Source organism: Phragmites australis, chromosome 13 (genome assembly GCF_958298935.1).
Source record: "Phragmites australis chromosome 13, lpPhrAust1.1, whole genome shotgun sequence".
Lineage (NCBI taxonomy): Eukaryota > Viridiplantae > Streptophyta > Magnoliopsida > Poales > Poaceae > Phragmites > Phragmites australis.
Genome location: NC_084933.1, coordinates 23,373,945 through 23,380,297, shown reverse-complemented (window position 1 = coordinate 23,380,297; position 6,353 = coordinate 23,373,945). Strand labels below are relative to the sequence as shown.

The 6,353-nt window shown below is 44.4% G+C and overlaps 1 long non-coding RNA gene across 1 annotated transcript; it reads left to right on the top strand.

The window, feature by feature from the left end:
• Positions 1–2,888: 2,888 nt before the first annotated feature.
• Positions 2,889–6,353, top strand: LOC133889383 (uncharacterized). Its single transcript, XR_009903908.1, has 3 exons — positions 2,889–3,005; positions 3,345–3,391; positions 5,865–6,353. It is a non-coding gene; the product is annotated as an uncharacterized LOC133889383 (long non-coding RNA).

Sequence of the window (6,353 nt, the reverse complement as noted above, 5' to 3'; positions counted from 1 at the left end):
TTTGTGCGCGCACGCATTTTGGCAATGTGGACAGGGGAGCGGGTGAGAGTGAAGCCAATGCCGCGAGCCAATTCTCTCGTAACTTGTGGACACCGCCTGCTATATATGTGACTAACATAATCCCAATTAATGGCAAAAGTTGTGTGGATATGTGATTAAACAGTGGATTTCGACGTATATACTGTATGTTGTTTCAGCTTTCAGGCAGAGGAATTGCGCAACGTAGAGTTCATTGCTTCTAAGTATCTAGCTTGTGCATAAACATGTTCCTAGCTTGAGAATTTCAATGTTAATTAATTCACACGCAATTATACCCACATAAATATAGAACTAGTTGCACACCCAATTATAGTTCGTATATATATAATTGGCCCTTGTTATATCTCTACCACTTGTACTTGTTAAGAAGAAAAACATGCATATGCATCTTACAACCACTAAACACATATTGAACATTCAAGAGAAAAATTAAATTATATCTACCAGTTTAATTAAATTGATGGCTGTCAAGTGTCGACTTGGTCAGCCTCTAGCCATAATTATGAGAGAGAAAAAAACTCATTGATGATAGCTACTCCTTACCGTGTTTCAGTGTTTTCATTTATTGATTTTTCTGTTTTTTTTATTCCCACGTGATTTGCATGATGAGGTACAAATCAATTATCAAGCAAGCTGTGTTAGTTTGACAAGCCGTCGAAAATAATCAATCCATTATGCTGACCAGAAAATTGGCCATTATCTTCTGAAGATAATTGCGTTGGAAGGTCTTCTTTTCGTAACTGTATTTTATGGTAGAGAGTCCAGGCATTCTGAAGTTGATATAAAAGATGCGACCTAATGAAATCGCCTGAAAATATTACAAGTTGCACCGTTCAGCGTATACGTCGTGCAACGGACGAGTTTGTGCTTCACTCCAAAGCAAACCGCGACGTTTATGTACCCGGCTGAATAATCCATGCGGACCAAGCAACTTTGAGAACGTGCTATACGTATACGATTGTGCTTGGCTACTTAATTTTTTGTAGGTAATTTAATCGGACACTGGTTATTTATTTATTTATATATGTGTGTGTGTGTGTCATGCAGTCATCGAGAATGTCAACTGAGAAGGATAAGGGTACGTAACTGAAACAAGCAATCGCCAGATCAGCTGATGAAGAGTGGATGGATATACATCCACGATCTGGATCCAGGGTTCGTTCGGCCACCAAAATGCAGTGGCCGGCGAATTCTCCGAAATTCGAGAATATCGGTATGAATTCGACAAAATTCAGTAGAAATCAGACAAATTTTGTCAAATTTTCGAGTTTTTAATTTTGAATTTGAATTAGACTGAAATGTGGTCACATTCTAAATGCGGTGCAGATCGAATTTGTCAAAAACTGTAAATTTCAAGTGGTTTTTGACAAATTTGTGAACACTGTCCGGATCATCGAGGGTCAAACCGCGACCAGATCGGCCTAGCTGGACAGCCAAATGATTAGGTGGTCTCAGGTATATTTCTTGCTACGTGGAGAGCTTCCCATCCAAGTACCCGGTCGAACCGAAGTTTAATCCAGCCGGCCGGTGAACGGAACCACCAAACGTTCTGCGAATTGAGCCTGATGACGACGCTGTTTTCTTCTCCACGCGCATCACGCTAGCTGCAGTGTTTCCGTTTCAGCTGCTGATGGGATCCATCAAAAGGGCCGCTATCGAGCTCTTTAAATCCACTGAAGAAGAAGCTTCGCGAGTCCATGCTATATGGAGTACGAAAGGTTCTGTTTTTACCTGAGAAATTTTTGCCATGCCTATTCGTAAAAATGATACTACCTGCGTGTGGTCATGTCCATCTGAATTGTCTCATGGAAATTGAATAGCTCCAGCGTCGCAGATCAAGCGTCGTGCTGACCAAAATGTGGAGGTCTACCGTCTACACATCACACGTGATGCACGCACCAGCTGCCACGAACACGGGAGCACGGAACCCGGGAACCGTGAGGTCCGGTCATTGGGAGAAACAGCCCATGGTCAAGACAGAAAAGTCTCATGTGCCATCCTGCATCATCCGGTGACGAAATGTGGAGCGGAACCTTATGAACGAAGCCTGATCGTGCAGCGATGCGTGCATGGGGCAACAAATTAAAGCAAGGTCGTAGACATGTTCCAAGCAGGTCACGGTCTCACTGACAGATGACCCTGGACCTTAGAAAACAGGGCTTGATCCCGCGTGGGCAACCGTGACACGAAAAGCTCCGGCCGAAGCGAATGAGGCAATCCGTTCCTGGCGTGCACATCTCCTCGGTTTAGTTTCCACGCCACATGGTTAATTTAGTTTTCCTCCATGCGGTTGAGCCAAATGGACTGACAGGTACGCAGCCGTGCACAAACCTAACATTCCACCCGACGTTCACGACGTGGCCCACGGTTGTACAAACTCCCGCGGCATGTCTCTTGTTGCGGCCAAGTTTCTTTGCGTGCTAGCGGTAGTATAATAGACTTCGATCGGTTGGTCACGAAGAAAAGTGAGAAACAAATTTTCCTCCTCCTAAATAATGCTGGAATGGTTCTTTTCTTCTCTTCATCCCTAGAATATTATAATACCAGAACGAAATCCTCTGCATTAATTGTATTTTTATTTTTATGCATTTGGTATAAAACGCTATAATACCAGAACGAAATCCTGTCTTGCTAAAAAACTACCCAATCAAGCAATACGGCTTGGAGAGCCTGCTTATTGAGAACAGTCCGGTACATACGGTTGAACCCAGCCCACTAACTACCGGGCCGGTTACATTACCTGGGCCGTGGAATCCCACGGCAAGGCTCCGACGACCGAAACGGCGGCGGCATCCCCGAGCCGGCAAGCCGCGTCAGGGCGTGCGCGGCGCTGCTGAATCGGTCAGGTCCACGCTGCGTCGTCGTCGTCGGCCGGTCAGGTCCACGGAAGGCTTCATGAATGCTTCTGCTTCGGGGGCAGCAGGCGTGGCGAGGAGGATGTCGGAACGGGCGCCGATGGTCGACTGGTGCGTGTTCTGCGACATCGCCCGACGTGCCCCCCCTCCATCGGAAAAAAATTATATGAGACTCTCTGTAGAAAGGTCTCTGTGGGACCCTAATTTATACCGTTCGTTCTGGATCCAATGATCTAATTGAATATATGTGAGAGAAGTATAGGATACGTGTCACACAGAGATAAAAATCTTTCTGTGAGACCGAGTCTCACAGAATTTCCTTCCACCTCCACCACCGCGCCCTCCTCTACTGCGTTCCGTACCCACGCGCCCCCATCAGCACCTCCGGTCTAGTCACTGACATCTGTTGCTTTGAGTGCTAAAAATTGCCTACCTTTTTTCGGTGCGCAGGATGACAAGGTCGTGGCGCTCCGGGGCATCAACCCGTCTGCGTTCAGGTACTTGCCGGGATTGCAATTTGTTCATTCGTACAGCGTCCTGCTGCTGGGGTTGGTCTAGATGTCTCCTTGACTATCGTCGAATGCACCAGGGCTTGCTTTCATTTCGTCGAACACCTGGCGAGCATCGCTAGGAATGCCGTTGCAGCCTTTTAGGTTGAATAGTTAAATGCACGTGCTTCGTAACGGAGCAGAAAATTTTTATTAGTATAATATAGTTGATCGAGTGAAATATATTCAAAATAACATAACACATAAAAAGAATATTAATTTGACTCATCCGACAACGTGCAATGATTCGAATCAAAATAATGAATAGAACTGTTGCTGTTGCGAGAAGCACACCGATGGTTACACCACGTACCCTTTCATACCTTATGATTGAATTTAATGCTGAAAGCAACAACAAAATTATATACTTGCTAATGGCTTGTGCAATCGAAAAAAAGTTAATGCATATCTTGAATATTATGATAATTTGTGGCTCAACTTCGCTAAGAATGTCAAGCTCAGAAGACCATGCATCAATATTACAACAAACATAATGTCTGATTACCCCACCGATAAGAGCAGTTACAAGAGTCGACTCTTTTGAATCCAAGTATACATCTGTCTCTCCAGTGACTAATGCTATCAAAACTACTAAGATACTTGCAATGCCGCTATTTGACAAAACTTATGTCCTACCAATAAGAGTGGAGTGCACATGCATTAGAAAGATTAGAATGGAATTTTCTGAAATCCAAAGACATTCATCTCAATAATGGTGATGTCAACATTTTTCAAAATTAGAAAGCACAAATACATGCACATTGGTTGCATCATTTACATGCACAACAAGAGCTTTATCAGAAATTATCCCATTAAATCTGAAAATTGGATAAATATGGATGGAAGATAATATTACAACAAAATAGAAATTGTTTGTACTTTATATTTACTTATATTCTAGCAAAACTTAATGTACGACTGAATTTTATGTAATAATTAATAATATAGCTCCTGAGTTAAAGAAAGTAGTGCAAAAGGAAGGAGGGACTTACCAGACAAACAAAGAGCCAATTATAGAGACTAAGAGATTTATACTTATGCAGTGTTGGAAATGATCTCGGCAAACATCTAATGTGTCCTAACTAACGAGATCAAGAGATGGGGGGAGTCCCGTCTCCATACACGCCACGATCGGAGGCACAACCAATACATGGTTGCGGTCCCGAGTCGAGCAGCACCATATAAATAAGGGGTCCAGCACCTTACGGTGGATATAGCTAATCCTGTGAGGTTCCAAAGCACCCTAACAAACCCTTCCCGATCCTAACGAGATGCTGAATCGACTTGAAGACCGCCGCCACTGTGCCCACACATCTACACAAAGCTACCTTCACCAGCGATCAACTATTTCAAGCCGATGTCTTCTTCCCCACGCCGGAGTCCATTGCACCGACAAACCGAGGATCTAATGGCATCTCCAGGCTCTGGCATGTGTTCACGCTTCCGTTTTTAGTGTGTTTGATGTTAGGACTAGCAATTATGATGGTTAAGTGAAGACTTAAGCCTAACAAGCAGCACCGCAACATGCGTGGGAAGTTTACTCGTCCAACATTAACGGCTTAAGAAATTGTAACCTGTCCTTCGTGTTTTGAGAACTGTAGCCCTCAATCAAATAGATACTAGTGGCCAAGTCATATAGCTGTTTGAAACAAAATTGGTCCTTGACAGAACTTTATAGTTAAGACAGGAAATCCCATGATGGAAAATGTGGCAAAGAACTTAAAAACAGATATGCTACGACTGCACTGCTATTTACTGGAGGACAACCTTTATCAGCTCACATCTGACTGCGTTCAGCCTGCTGTGCCTTAGTTTCCGTTTGGGCCTGCTGTGCCTTAGTTTCCTTTTGGGTCTGGCGTTCTTCAGCATAGAAAAATGGAACACGATCTACCTTTGGATTTGGTTCATGTCATGTTGCGTCATCAGCCGAACATTTAGGCCGGTCGCTGTTATCATATAATTATGCCCAGTTAGATGTCACTGTTTCGATTACTCTTGGGCCTTGTAAAGAAATTCAGCATGTACGGACTTGGTCCCAGCTGAATATATGATTCAGTACCACAGAGCCCTTGTGATAATGGTGATAGACACGGAAAACCTGCATCAATCCTTGGAGAATACCGAGCCGTTTGCCTCTTTCAACATGTCTTATCAATTGCCATGTTCCCACATTGGTGTCTCGATGTCTGCTTCTACCTGCTACCAATCTGTTTCAAGTACTGTTGGCATGGATGGGGATGATTACTTCTAAAAATAGAGCTGTGTTACAGTGCTTGTGGGTATCTCAGGTACCTTCCCTCTAAATTTATATAAACCTTGATCTCAACAAGGGCACTTAAGAACGGGAATTTTGTAGTAGTGGGCAGTTTAGTAATTTGTTTACATACTTAATTAACCTCTATCGTCTTGCATGCCAGCTCAGATTTGCTTCAGACTGCTTCCTTGAGCTAGACAACGCCGTGCGGCAAGTAGCACAGGAGGAAATTGAAAGACATTGGAAGCGCTGGATGTTCAATTTTATCCATAATTAATGCTCGGCACTGCAAGTTCGTGAAACAAATCCAATATTATGCTTTCACATTCAGAACTCCAAATCTAATGGGAACTGCATCTAACGGGTTGATGAAAGCTAGAAGTTTGCATCGTCTGAAGGGCGCTAGCTCTTCCTCAGTCCTCCTGAGCCAACGTGCATCACGATGCCACGCCCCCCCTGATTCGGTAACTGGCCGCCGCAGCCATGGGTTCAATGTAGCGCGCGGATTCGGCATCCGGCTCCGATGCTGAACGCTTTCCTCCGCTCTGAGCAGAGTCGAATCCGCCGACCTGGCCCGGCCGAATCACGCACGCGCTGCACGCGCTAGGGTTCCCCGCCCTGCCGTGGTACTACACCGGCCGAGTTTTTTTTTTTTTT